The sequence below is a fragment of the Sus scrofa genome, chromosome 13 (genome assembly GCF_054392235.1).
Source record: "Sus scrofa isolate SSC_HxYL_T2T_F1_AM1 chromosome 13, Sscrofa_HxYL_maternal_Yorkshire_Landrace_v2.0, whole genome shotgun sequence".
In the NCBI taxonomy this organism is placed as follows: domain Eukaryota; kingdom Metazoa; phylum Chordata; class Mammalia; order Artiodactyla; family Suidae; genus Sus; species Sus scrofa.
In genome coordinates, this window is record NC_139395.1 from 124787527 (window position 1) to 124802900 (window position 15374).

Below are 15374 nucleotides of genomic sequence, written 5' to 3' on the forward strand. Positions count from 1 at the left end.
GAAAGAAAGAAAGAAAGAAAAAGTCCCAGAAAAGTTGTTTAGAATACTTAGTCTTCTAGTATGCACATCACTGGCTTCTACAGTCAACAGCATATCAGCAGAGTTATTATTTATCTCTCTCCCCTCCCCAAGCTTTTTTTTTCTTTGCTAAAATATTTTAAAACAAATCTTTGACATCATGTCATTTCACCTCTAAATATTCCAACATGTATCTCAAAGAAAGATGGATTTGGGTGTGGGCTGGGCATAGTGATGTGTTCCAAAGCATAAAGCATGAAAGGGAGACAAAGTGACTTTACAGTAGAGGAATGTAGCAGACTAGCTTGGCCAAGTCATCAAGCTTAACATGATCAGTGATAAGTCATTGATAGAATGTACTTCTGACAAGATATAAGGAGAAAGGTACTAGTAAAATTTTAGTAAAGTATGTTGTTTAGTTAATAGTAATGTGCTAATATTCATTCTTTAGTTGTGATAAATATACTAGAGTAACACAAGATGTTCATAGTTGGGGAACCTTAGTATGGGGTATATAGGAATTATATACTATCTTTACAACTTTTTGGTAGACCTAAAACAATTCTAAATTTGTAAGTTTATTATAAAAATGGAGGAGTGTAATAAATTGAATAAGCTAGAAGAAATGTATATGCCAAAGTTCGATTTGCTGGTATTCTCATAATACTAGCAAACCAAATTCAAAAGCTTGTTAAAAAAATCATACACTATGGGAGTAACCTGTGGTCTAGTGGTAATGATCTGGGCACTGCTGTAGCCCAGGTTCAATCTCTGGTCTGTGAACTGAGAGCCCACATCAATCTGCTGCATATCACAGCCAAAAAAAAAAATCATACACCATAGTCAACTGGGATTTGGGATTTATCCCTAGAATGCAGGAATAGTTCAATAGATCCAGATAAATAAATGTGATATACAACATTAACAAAATGAGAGATAAAAACCATTTGATTATCTCAGTAGATGAAAAGCATTTAGCAAAATAAAATATCCTATGATAAAGAAAAATCTCAAAAACTTAGGTATAGAAGGAAAATACCCCAACATAATAAAGGTCACATGTGACAAGCCCACAGTTAACATCACACTTAACAGTGAATATTTAAGACAAGCGGGTGATATCTACAACAACAAAATATCTAAAAATGAAATTAAACTGTCCCATTTACAATAGCATCAAAAACAATAAAACACTTAGGAATAAATTTAACCAAGCATGTGAAAGATCTAAACACTGAACACTACTAAGATTTTAATGAAACAAATATAAAAAGGTACAACAAAATGGCAAGCTATCCTGTGTTCATGGATCAGAAGAATTTAATATTGGTGAAGTGTCCATGCTACTCAAAATCATCTATAGGTTCAGTGCAAATTCTATCAAAATTCTAATGACATTTTTTACAGAAATTGAAAATAAAATTCTAAAATTTACGTGGAGCAACAAAAGACCCTGAATAGCCAAAGCAATCCTGAGAAAGAAGAGCAAAGCTGGAGATACCATGCTTCCTGATTTCAAACTATATTACAAAGCTTTATTAATCAAAAAAGTATGATACTGTTTTAAAATCAGGCCCACCAGACCTGTGTTTAGGGAGACAAAGATAGGTCAAGTTTGAACTTAGGAACATATAGTGCAAGGAACTTTGCAATATTACAATTTCCATTTTACAAATAGGAAACTGAGAATTAGGTAAATAATGCCTCCAGAGTAATATTCAGCTTGTATCTATTCAGTCAGGTTTCCACACAAGGCTTGCCTGAATTTAAAACTCACAGTTTTTTTTTTTTTCTTCAAATTACACTGCTGGTCTTTACACTGTGCATAAGGGAACCACCTAGGCATGGTTGGCTCTAGCAGTGTGGGGGTAAGTAGTACCTTCAGCCCATTAGTTGTATATATTTATATGATTTCTTCTTTAGAATTTGCAGTTACTCTGTGCAGTTACTCTGTGGCAATGAAATAGAGGGTTTTTCTCCTTAAACGTCTTTACTATGATCGACCCACAACCTTGGTGGCATTCTTCCTGCACCTGAGAAAGCATGATGGCTTTCAAAAGGTTTGGGGACACTAGTTTAGATCTGAAACCTCTATGTATAGGGTGGTATCTGTATACATTTTTGAATGTCTAATTATTAATACACTATTAATGCATAATTACACTTTAAACTACCATGAATACATCTTCTCAAATGGCTTTGAACTGACCTTCCATTTAAAATATTTTTTAAAGAAAGCTTATTTGGTTGGTAGATACAAACTATTGCAGTTGGAATGGGTAAGAGTGAGATCCCGTTGTATAGCACAGGGAACTGTATCTAATCACTTGTGATGGAACATGATAGAGGATAATGTGAGAAAAAGAATGTACGTATATGTATAACAGGGTCACTTGGCTATATAGCAGAAATTGACAGAACATTGTAAATCAACTATAACAAAAAAAATTTTTTTAACCTAAGAGCTGATTTAAAATTTCTGAATGTTTTCAGATATGATTTTGAGTTTATCATAATGTAAAAATATTATAATTTTAATTAAGGATTGAAATTTAATATCTTGGATTTCGAGATTGGCCCTATCTTCTAGTCATTCACTTGGTGACTTGGTGAAACCATGTCAGACTGCACTCTGATGGCTGCAACAGGAGACTGTTGGAACATTTAAAACCTGGGCATCCAAAATCAAACGAGAAATCTACTGTGTTATTGCTGAGCTAACTTGGGGGTAGAAATCACGTCTTTCATAGCTGAGACATATCTTACACATGTGGAAAAATATTCCCATCTCCAGTTTGTTTGTTTTTTTTGAAAAATCAAATGGTGAAAAAAATGATTACAAAAAAACAATTCCCCCTGTACGCTTTACACTTCAAAAACGATATCACTTTCATTACTGAGTCATTCAAACTTCCTAAGTCTTGCTTTTTAAGTGAAATGACCAATCACTAACCTATTTTCTTTTCCATCCCACCATCGACAGCAAGATCAACAACTCAGAAATAGTCTTTGGTGAAACTGCAAAGTAGGCGAGGTTCTTCTGTGGCTTTCTTCTCCCTTCCTCTCGTTGTCTCCCGGTTCCTCTGAGCCCATGGACTTGTGGGATATTTTGATCCCCAAGGCTATTCTTCCTTAAAGAATCCAGAACCAAAATTACTCTTTCCTTCCCTTTCTGACAAACCCCCATCTTTTCCTGCTTCTGACCTCAACTGGGTGCTGCAGTCTGTCCTTTCATTTATTTCTAGTTCACGCCTTATCACATTCCCCAGCTTCTGGTCCCAGTGTTTTCCTGCCTTCCAGCTTCCATCACACACACCCAACCTGGCAATCTATGGAGGCAGGCAGCTGGTTTGCTGCCACTCACAACGTGTTCTATGTAAATGGAGTCCCCAGAGTTGTGCCCAGTGAACAGAGTGGGAATGAAGCGCCAAGGTGTGGAAAGTCACTGAGGCCACCCAAAAGGAAAGCCCACAGCTGAACTCCAGTCCTCATCAAGACTTCATTTCTGCCTCCACCTTAGCATCTTCATTCACTGTAAAGTGCACCATGTGGATTTAGATAGACCTGGGTTTGGATGGTGACATTGCCACTTCCTAGCCACACAACCTTTGGAAAGTTACTTAAGTTTTCTTAGAAGAATGGAATAGGGAGTTCCCATCGTGGCACAGTGGAAACAAATCTGACTAGGAACCATGAGGTTGTGGGTTTGATCCCTGGCCTCGCTAAGTGGGTTAAGGATCTGGCATTGCAGTGAGTCGTGGTGTAAGTCGAAGACGCAGCTTGGATCTGGTGTTGCTGTGGCTGTGGTTCCCGAGCCTGGGAACCTCCATATACCATGGGCATGGCCCTATAAAGACAAAAGACAAAAAAAAAAAAAAAAAAAAAAGGAATAATAATAACACTTACCTCCAGTGTTGTTGTATGGGCTAAATGTGAAAATGTCTACAAGATAATGTCTTGGTCCTGGGGCAGGCTTAGTCAAACATACTTGTTGATGTAAGTCTTAAGTCTAAGGCTGAAGTTCCACCTTCGAAGTCCACAAAATCCCTCTGCAAACTGTTTAGAAATTGTCTTTATACTGATTTGTTCTCCATACTGTTTTAATTTTTCTCCATACTTCTCTGAACACATTTTATTATATTGAGAGTTGGAATTCAATTAAAGTAGTCCTTGATGCCTGAAATGATCAAACTATTAATACAGAAAAATCTTGCTCAAAGGTTCCTTGCCCACTCTCTACTGTATTTTTGTCTTTGTGTCTCCTATCCTGTGCTCTTTTCACCCCATATTCTTTATTCATAATAATACTCATAATAATTACCAATTATGAAATGTGTTTCTTTTCTTTTTTCTTTTGTCTTTTTGGGGCCACACCCGCAGCATAGGAAAGTTCCCAGGCTAGGGGTCAAATCAGAGCTACAGCTGCTGGCCTATACCACAGCCACAGCAACACCAGATCCAAGCCATGTCTGCGATCTACACCACAGCTCATGGCAATGCCAGATCCTTAACTCACTGAGTGAAACCCTCATCCTAATGGATACTAGTCAGGTTTGTTACTGCTGAGCCACGATGGGAACTCCACTAAATGTGTTTCGTGTCAGACACTTTTTGAGTTGCCTGATTGAGTCTTCACAGTGGGTTGGCATTTTTATTTCCTCATCTGAGGAAACTGAGGGCAGGAGTTTTTAAATACATTGCCTGAGATTTCAAAACATGTAATGTTGAATTCAGGGATACCTCATTCTAAAACCCATTCCTGGAGTTCCCGTTGTGGCTCAGTGGTTAACGAATCTGACTAGGAACCATGAGGTTTCAGGTTCCATCCCTGGCCTGGCTCAGTGGGTTAAGGATCCGGCGTTGCTGTGAGCTGTGGTGTAGGTCGCAGATGTGGCTCAGATCCGGTGTTGCTATGGCTGTGGTGTAGGCCAGCAGCTATGGCTTCGATTAGACCCCTAGCCTGGGAATCTCCATATGCCGCGGGTGCAGCCATAGGAAAGACAAAAAAAAAAAGACAAAAATAAATAAATAAAACCCATCCTTACTCCTTGCTCCAGGCAACCACTAACCTTTTTGTCTCTAGTCACAGAATCTTTGCGTGTGATACTATGGATTTGCCTATCCTGGACATTTCATGTTAATGGAATCATACTGTATGTGATCTTTTGTAACTGGCCTCTTTCACTTAGCATCATAGTTTCAGGGCACATCCTTGATGTGGCATGTATTAGTATTTCATTCCTTTCATGGCTGAATAATATTCCATTTTATAGCTTTACCACAATTTGTTTACCTAATCATCAGATGGGTGGTTTTAATTTTACCCATTTTGAATAATGCTGCTGTGAACATTTATGTGAAAAGCTTTTATGTGAGGCTATATTTTCAGCCCTCTTATTGAAGTGGAATTTGCTGGGTGGCCACATGGAAAGGGTAAGTTTAATTTAAGAAACTGCCCACCTGTTTTCTAAAGTGGCTGTATCATTTCACATTGCCACCAGCAACACATGAAAGTTCCATTTTCCTCACATTCTTGTCAACACTTGTTATTGTCCATCTTTTTTATTATAGCCATCTTATACATTCCAAATTTTTATACACTATTTAAAATATTAATTTCCTTTTTTGTTCTAGCTAGAACAGCCTTATTGTAGGTGTGTATGTATGTGCATGTTTGGTTTTGTTTTGAAATGGAGATGTTTTTGTACAAAATAATCCATGTAGACACTAGTGGCCTCTGAACCACATGCTCTCTGCCCATTTGACTTCAGGGCACCTATGCTGGCCAGTTCCAAGTAAGTACTTCCTGTATTCACCTTGAGTGCCCATGCCTTCAGGGTCTGTTTTGAGCCTCAAGTCTTTCTTCACAGCCACAGAAAGCTGGTAAGACAGATCCTGGAGCCCAGACGTGGGGGTTGTGGGGGAAGAGAGAGTAAGAGAGTGGGAGCCTCAGTTGGGCTAGAAGTTGATGGACAAACTCTCCAGTGTTTGGTCCTTAATGGGGCAATTCCAGGGTGTGGTCTACTTGGTCCTTAGAAACACCCAGCAGTAGTGAGCCATAGTTGGTCACAGCAGAAACCCACTCCTTAACAGGCACTTAATTGGCATTTCTCTATCCCAACTCTCACATTTCTGATTCCCAGGATCTCACAGATAAGCTCCCTGCTCACAAGTCTTCATCCCAGTCTCTAGTTTCAGGGAAATCAAAATAAGCAAAAATATCTAAGTGAAAAATGGCCAAAGTCATCATTAACTGGTTGGAAAGTTGGAAACTCATATGGCGTTTGTCTTTCTCTCTCTGACTTACTTCACTCAGGATGAGAGTCTCTAGTTCCATCCATGTTGCTGCCAATGGCATTATTTTGTTCTTTTTTATGGCTGAGTAGTATTCCATTGTGTATACATACCACATCTTCCTAATCCAATTGTCTGTTGATGGACATTTGGGTTGTTTCCATGTCTTGGCTATTGTGAATAGTGCTGCAATGAACATAAGGGTGCATGTATCTTTTTGAATGAAAGTTTTGTCTGGATATATGCCCAAGAGTGGGATTGCTGGGTCATATGGTAGTTGTATGTATAGTTTTTTAAGGTACCTCCATTCTCCATAGTGGTTGTACCAGCTTACATATATGTGTAACTGGGTCACCATGCTGTACAGTAGAAAATTGACAGAACACTGCAAACTAGCTATAATGGAAAAAAATAAAAATAAAAATAATTATGTGTATATATATATATGTTTTATATACCTAAACATTAGACTTGTGGTTAGCAGATGTGGTGAGGTGGCAGCGGGGCTGGGGGGTGGGGGAGATTGGCAAAAAGTGGTTAAAAAGTACAAACGTCCAGTTACAAGATAAATAAGCACTAAGGACGTAATGTGCAGCATGATGACTATGGTTAACACTGTGTATGATACATAGGAAATAGATTAAGAAAGTGAATTCTATGAGTTCTCACCACAAGGAGATTTTTTCCCTTTATTTCTTTTTACTGTATCTATTTATATGAGAAGATGAATGTTGGCTGAATCTGTTGTGGTAATAATTTCACCATATATGTAAATTGAACAATCAGGCTGTATGCCTTAAACTTATACAGTGAGGTACGTCCATTATTTCTCAATAGAACTGCAAATTAATAAATAAAAAATATGGCTATAAAAAAACAAACAAAAGTAGAGGATAATATATAGACACCATATTGCTTTTGTCTTGTTACAATAAAAAAAAATGAAAAAAAAATGAAAGCTAGAAACTATTAACTTTCAAGAATTCTTTGTTATTTTTCCACTGCAGACCTAGTATTTTCTTTTTTTCTTATTCAAAAATTGTATTTATGAAGTAGTCATAAGTGTTATTGTTTGAAGATCAAAGATAATCTCCTTTAAATACTAGTGCTTTCCCACCAAGATAATATTATTTTTGCCAAAGAGCAAAGAAGCCTGAAATTTTAACTAGCCCACTTAACCTTATTATGGCTGCATATGTGTGTTGTTAAATTTCTTCAAAACAGTTCCTCAGATAGGATTATTGCAACTGTATTAATGATCAAATTGGAACATAGAGATTGGGTGGACACCAGATGCTGGGAATTTCATGCTGTTCACCTGAGATCTTTATATGAAGGGCTTTTGGGGAACCCAGGAGCAGGGCAGTGCCCACCCTTCTGTCTTAGGTGCCTTAGCGTCTTTTTTTTGACTATGTCATAGCTACACCTTCTTTGACTTGTAGTATCCCAGTTTGGCTTACTGGCCATGAGCGTTTCACAACTCTCTTGCCTATGTTATCTTAAGTCGGCACGCTTCCCACTAGACTCAGACTTGGCAGCTGTGTTGGGCCGTATCTCCACACATGTTTGTTATCCCCTGATACTTCATTCTGTGCAAACTGCCATCCCTGCTAAACTGAGAAATGAGAGACTGAGACAGGATAGATCAGTGGCATGCCCTTAGGAGTCCCGGACTCCAGACCCAGCTCACCCCTTCCTAGCCTTGAGACACTGGAAAACTCAGAGTTGCTCTGAGCTCTATCTCCTCATTTTTTAAATTAAGATAATTTTTTTGAGCAGTTTTAGGTTCTCAGAAGAATTGAAGAAGTACAGAGATTTCCTGTATACCTTCTACCCTCACACATGCATAGCCTCCTCCATTAACGACATCCCCCATCAGAATGGCCCATTTGGTACAATTGATGAATCTACACTGACACATCATAATTGCTCAAGTCCACAGTTAACATGATAGTTCATTCATGATGTTGTACATTTTATGGATTTGGAGAGATGCATAATAACATATCCCTCATTATAGCACCATAAAGAGTAAGTTCACTGCCCTATTTCCTTATATTTTTTTAATTAAAAAAAAAACTTCTATATAATTTTTAAAAGTTATTTTCCATTTACAGTTATTACAAAATACTGGCTTTATTCCCTCTGCGGTATAATACATCCTTTTTTTTTTTTTTTTTTTTTTGTCTTTCCGTTTTTCTCGGGCTGCACCCACGGCACATGGAGGTTCCCAGGCTAGGGGTCTAATCGGAGCTGTAGCCGCCCACCTACGCCACAGCCACAGCAATGCAGGATCCAAGCCGTGTCTGCGACCTACACTACAGCTCACAGCAATGCCGGATCCTTAACCCACTGAGCAAGGCCAGGGATTGAACCTGTGTCCTCATGGATGCTAGTCAGGCTCGTTAACCATTAAGCCGTGACGGGAACTCCAATATAATACATTCTTGAGCCTATCTTACACGTAATAGTTTGTGCCTCCCACTTCCCCACAGCTATATTGCCCCTCTCCCACACCACTGGTAATCACTAGTTTGTTCCCTATATGTGTAAGTCTGTTTCTTTTTGTTATATTCACTAGTTGTATATTTTTTATATTCCACATATAAGTTATATGATATAATATTTGTCTTCGTCTGACTTATTTCACTTAGCATAATGCCCTCCAAGTCCATCCTTATTGCTGCAAATAATAAAATTTTATTCTTTTTTATAGCTGAACACTATTCTATTGTGTGTGTGTGTGTATAAAACATCTTTTTTATATGTTCATCTGTTGATGGTCACTTAGGTTGTTTTCATATCCTAGAAATGATAATAATACTGCTATGAGCATTGGGGAGCATATATCTTTGCTAATTAGTGTTTTCAGTTTTTTCAGATATATACCCAGGAGTTGAATTGCTGTATCATATGGTAGTTCTATTTTTAGTTTTTTGAGAAAACCTCCATACTGTTTTCCATAGTGGCTGCACCAGTTTACATTCTCACCAACCGAATAGGAGGGTTTCCTTTTCTCCAAATCTTAGTCCTTATCTTAAATGTGTCAGTAACATGATTGATTCTGAATTCTCACAGGGTTTGAGAAGATAAAAGCTGCTTAACAAAGAATAAGGCAAGAAAGCTCAGTGTAATGTTGTGTTGAGAGTGAAAAATTAGAATAGGCCATAATCTAAAAAATCTAAACACAAGAGCCAGTTAAATAAATTATGATGTAATCAACAGAATATTTACCATCATTAAAAATTATGTTGGAGAACAGTTAAAGGCATTGGAAAATTAAGTGGAAAAAATTACAAACAATGTGTACAAGTAGAGGTTACCAGGAACTGGGGAAAAGAGGAATGGGGAGTCACTGTTTAGTGAGTACAGAGTTTCTTTTTAGGATAATGAAAATTTCTGTAAATGAATATAGTGATGGCAACACAACATTGTGAATGTACTTGACGCCACTGAATTGTACCCTTAGAAGTGGTTAAAATGGTAAATTTTATGTCATGTATGTTTTACCACAATTAAAAAAATTAGGTAGCTGGAAGTTTGCAGGAAATGCTTAGAAGGTCAAAAACAATTCTCTCATGAATTGTTTCTTACAATTTGTAACTATTCTAACCATGAGGGGCATATAATTAGATGTTCTATTAAATTATTTGCTTAAATTTTAGCACAAAGGAAAGTGGTTTTAGAATACATGTACGTACAGGACAACCCCATTCTTTAAATCTTTATGTCTGTATATCTACCTCTGTATGTATACACATTACATGCACACCTGCCTTTTCTAAATTTTCTGAGATGAATATATATTGCACCAAAATCCAAACTTTATTTATAAACAAGTATGAAGTTTTATATAAACCATAAAAATTTCTATTATTAATATAAGGGCTTTGGCCTATCATAGTGCAGAATATGCAATGGTTTCCAACAGCTTCAAGACAGTGGGCAGAGTATTGTACATGCACAGTTTGAAAAGTGATAGACCACAAAGCTCATCTGAGGCATTTGAATAAGGTCATTATGTTTGGAGCACGAAGTCTGTGAGTTAGTGGTGCTGAGAGCAAAGGGCTCGGGATGAGTCTGGAGAGGTTGTCAGGTACGAATGGGACAGTTGACCAAATTTGAGTTTGAACTTTATCCTAAGGATAACAGTAAAACAATAAGGGGTTTTAAGCCAGTGAAGTCATTAGATTTGCATATTAGAAAGAGTATAGAATTTGCATATTGTCAAATGGACTAGAGAGAAGCAAGACTTAGAGGCAGAGAGGTTGATTATGACACTGCTGCAGTCCCACAGGCATGTGGAGGGGATGGTCACGGTGGGTATGGACACACATCCATAAAATAGACATCTTGGAGCACTTGGTATTAATTGGAGAGTGAGATTGAGAATTATCTAGGGTGCCTCCTAGTTTTAGCGTCGGGCACTCAAGAGGGGCCATGTCACTCAGTGAGAAAGGAAGAAAGTAGGAGCTTGTTTGGGGGTTGGGGGTGAATAACAAGTTCAGCCTGGGACCTGATGAGTTTGAGGTGCTTGTGACTGGAAAGCCAGGAAATGGAAAACTCAGAAGAGGGGTCAGAAGTCAGCAGCACATGGCGGGCAACTGAAGCCATAGGAGTAGATAAGATTGCCCAGGAGAAAGATGTACAGAAGAGGTTTCTGTTTTCTTGGAAATAAAAGAGTGAGATTCTGGTGAACCCTGTGAATATTTTCCCCACTAATATCTTCAAAGAATTTGGCTGTTAAGAGGACGAAAGAAGTCAGGATGCAGTTGAAGGTTGTCATGGGATCAAGAAAGAGGTTTTTTTTTTTTTTTTCAGCTGAAAGACTTGAACATAAACAAGAAGCAAGGGGATGATTAAAGAAACAAGAGAGAGAGAGGCATAATCAGAAGACCAAGTCCCTGGAAAGAGACAAGGAGACTCCATAATAGAGTAAAAGGCATGGGGTCTTAGGAAGAAGTAGGAAGAACTTTCTAAAGACAGAAAACAAGGAGCAAAGGCTAGAAGAGAATGCACATGAGTTTGTGGGCAGCATACCAGGAAGTTGAAGGCTTCCTTATCTGATAACTTCTCTAGATTCAGTGAGTAGAGGTGAAGTCATCTACAATGAGAGTGAGCAAAAGTCAGAGGTCTGTGAAATGGTCACTGCAAAGATTAGGGGAAATATCATAGCGTTTCCAGGCTGTGGAAGCCCAGCTGAGTATCGGGCTTTATTTATTTATTCTATTAAAGTATAATTGATTTGAAAAGTGTCAATTTCTGCTGTACAGCAAAGTGATCCACTCGTATATATACATTCTTTTTTCTCATCCCCCATCATGTTCTGTCCCAAGAGTGTGGACATAGTTCCCTGTGCTATATAGCAGGACCTCATTGCTTATCCATTCTAAATGTAGTAGTTTGAATCTACAAAACCCAAACTCCAAATCCATCCCATTTCTTCTCCTCTTTCCCTTGGCAACCACAGATCTCTTCTACATGTCTGTGAGTCTGTTTCTGTTTTGTAGATAGGTTCATTTGTGCCATATTTTATATTCTACGTATAAGTGATATAATATGGTATTTGTCTTTTTCTGACTTATTTGACTTAGTATGAGAATCTCTAGTTCCATCCATGTGCTTCAAATGCCATTACTTCACTCTTTTTTATGACTGAATAGTATTCCATTGTGTATGTGCACCACATCTTCTTAATCCATTCATCTGTCGATGGACATTTAGGTGGTTTCCATGTCCTGGTTATTGTGAATAGTGTTGCTACGTATCTTTTTGAATCATTGTTTTGTCTGGATATATGTCCAGGAGTGGGATTGCTGGATCATATGGTAATTCTATATTTAATTTTCTAAGGAACCGCCATACTCTTTTCCATAGTGGTTGTACCAATTTACATTCTCACCAACAGTTTAGAAGGGTTCCCTTTTCTCCACACCATCACCAGCATTTGTTATTTGTAGACTTGTTAATGATGGTCATTCTGACTTGTGTGAGGTGGTACCTCATTGCAGTTTTGATTTGCATTTGTCTAATAATTAGTGATGCTGAGCATTTTTTTCATGTGCCCACTGGCCATCTGTATGTCTTCTTTGGAGAAATGTCTATTCAGGTCTTTACCCATTTTTTGCTTGGGTTTTTTTGGTTTGTTTGTTTGTGTGTGAATGTGTGCGTTTGAGTCGTATGAGTTGTTTGCATAGTTTGGAGATTAAGCTCCTGTCAGTTGCATCATTTGAAACTATTTTCTTCCATTCTATAAGTTGTCTTTTAATTTTTTTATGATTTCTTTTTCTGTGGGGACCAGGCTTTATAGTGGTATCAATCGAGATGACAATCCCGCAGCAAATCACAAATTTGCCAACAATTGTGAGTAAAGGATGTGGGGTGGGGAGGGGCAAAGGAGATGAGGAGTCAAAAAAGAATTGATCATTGATAAGAATTGATGTGATAGTTGTCAAAGCAATATAGAAAAAAAAATAAGTCAGGGAGGAAGCGATGGAAAGAGAAAATGAAAATATCTAAGGATTGAAATTACCAAAGTGTACAGCCAGCCAATTTGTGTCCTCCATGGCTCATTTTTTAAAAAAAGACTTTCATTTTCACTTTTGTTATTTTTTTTAATCACCCAGTGTCTTAATGCAACTATGCTGCGGTTTGATTTTGAAAATTTGGCCAGAACACTGATGCTAATTCAAATTCCTTGCCTCAACCTAATAGCAAAGACAATTGCATTTCAGTTGTTTTTCAGTTGAATTATAATTCAGTTGTCTTTCAGATTAGGATCAGAATTAACCAGTAAAATATATCTTCCTTCTCTGACTCAAGACCAATATTACTTTGTACAAGTAGTTTGTAGACTGGGTATTAGACAATACTGGAGATTTTAAAATATTCTTATATGTATAATGGTATAATAGTAATGCAAGTCCAGATCCTTAACTTTAGGAGGTGCTTGCTGAAGTATATGGAGGTGGGAGTTCCCACTGTGGTGTAGCGGGTTAAGGACCTGGCACTGCCACAGCTATGGTGTATGTTATAGCTGTAGTTCAGATCTGATCCTTGCCCAGGGAACTTCCATATGCTGTGGCTGCAGCCCCCCAAATAATAAAAATTTTTAAATTAAAATAAATAAAAAATAAATGAAGTACTTGGAGGTGAATTGCCAGCATATCTGCAACTTATTTTCCAGTGGTTTTGAAAAAAAACTGTATAGTAAAGCAAATATAGCAAAATGCTAATCATCTGATATAAATGATTCTCAGTGGAGGAGGGGGAATGATTTCATTTCCTAGGAAATATTTGGCAATGTTTGGAAACATTTCTGGCTGTCACAATTTAAGGGTGGTAGAGAAGCCAGGGATGTTGCTAAATATCCTGCAATGCCCAGGGCAGCCTCTGACAACTAAAAATTATCTGTATGCAAACGTCCTGGTGCCAAGGCTTAAAAACCCTTTTCCAGGTAGTAGGTATATGGGTGATCATGGTGCTAGTGCTAGTCTTTCAAATGTCCAAAATATTTTAATTTTTTTTTCTTTTTTGACCACCCTTCAGCACATGGAGTTCCTGAGCCAAGGATCAGTAGCGAGCCACAGTTGCAATGGAAGCCACAGCAGGGGCAATGCCAGATCCTTTACCCGCTGTGCATGGTGGGGATCGAACATGTATCCCAGCGCTCCCAATTCTCCACAGATCCCATTGCACCACAGCAGGAACTCCAAAATATTTTAAATTCTTATTAAAGGAAGTTTGAAACAAAAGCTAAAATATAAGAAGAAAGAAAAACCAATCTTCTCTAAGTAGTCGATGAATTATTTTTGATGATGGTAGAGCAACGCTTTGAGTGCCGTGATGCTCTTGGAAACCATGGATTTTAGGTAGACAGCTGGAAACCATTCTTCATCTTTCTTCAGTCAATCAATCAAATAGAACATTGTTGGAATTTCCACTGTGGCACAGTGGGTTAATGATATGGCTTGTCTCTATGGCATTGCCAGTGTGATCCCTGCCCCCCCCAACCCCCACAGGGGGTTAAGGATCCACCATTGCCACATCTGTGGCACAGATCACATCACAGATGTGGCTTGGATTTGATTCCTGGCCCAGGAATATCCAAATGCCCTAGGTGTGGCAGAAAAAAATAAAGAACATTGATTTGGTATTTGAGTTTTTGTGCAAAATGTTTTAAAAGAGAGAAGGAAGCAAATGAGAGAAGAATAGACATCTGTAGATCGCTTACTATGACCCAGGCATCATGCTGGATCTTTTTGTATATAATCTTTTCTTTAATATAATGATTTTTATTTTTTTTTTATTATAGCTGGCTTACAGTGTTCTGTCAATTTTTTACTGTACAACATGGTGACCCAGTTACACAAACATGGATACATTCTTTTTTCTCTCATTATCAGACTCCCATCATAAGTGACTAGAAATAGTTCCCAGTGCTACACAGCAGGACCTCATTGCTAATCCATTCCAAAGACAATAGTCTGCATCTGTTAGCCCCAAGCTCCCAATCCATCCCACTCCCTCCCCTGCCCCCTCGGCAACCGCAGGTCTGTCCTCCAAGTCCATGATTTTCCTTTCTCTGGAAAGTTTCATTTGTATGGTATATTAGATTCCAGATATAAGTGATATCATATGGTATTTGTCTATCTCTTTCTGACTTACTTCACTCAGTATGAGAGTCTCTAGTTCCATCCATGTTGCTGCAAGTGGCATTATTTATTTATTTTTTTGTGCATAATCTTTTCTGGCTTGCAGTCAGCTGACCCATATTTAAATTTTAGTTGTGTCACACAATGACTAAATAGATTTATTCATTTAATCATTTATTTCTCCATTTGACGAACATTTATTGGACACTGTGTTCCAAACACTATGCATGGCCCTGGGAAAACAGAAATAAATAAAGTACACTCCTTGATCTCAGAAAGCAGTATGGAAAGAAGGGCAGAGTTGGAGCTTGAGACAGGACTGGAGGATGCCCCAGGCAGGTAGAACAGCTGAGGTAAGGCCTGGAGGTGAGAGAGACAGTGGAAAGTTTTAGAGGGGTTCTCTAATGG

General features: G+C 38.1%; 2 long non-coding RNA genes across 2 annotated transcripts in view; both read left to right on the forward strand.

The window, feature by feature from the left end:
* Positions 1-15374, forward strand: part of LOC106507999 (uncharacterized) — an 86497-nt gene that overhangs the window by 12447 nt on the left and 58676 nt on the right. The gene's annotated exons all lie outside the window — the stretch shown is intronic.
* Positions 9630-14472, forward strand: LOC146397593 (uncharacterized). Its single transcript, XR_014824330.1, has 2 exons — positions 9630-13815; positions 14019-14472. It is a non-coding gene; the product is annotated as an uncharacterized LOC146397593 (long non-coding RNA).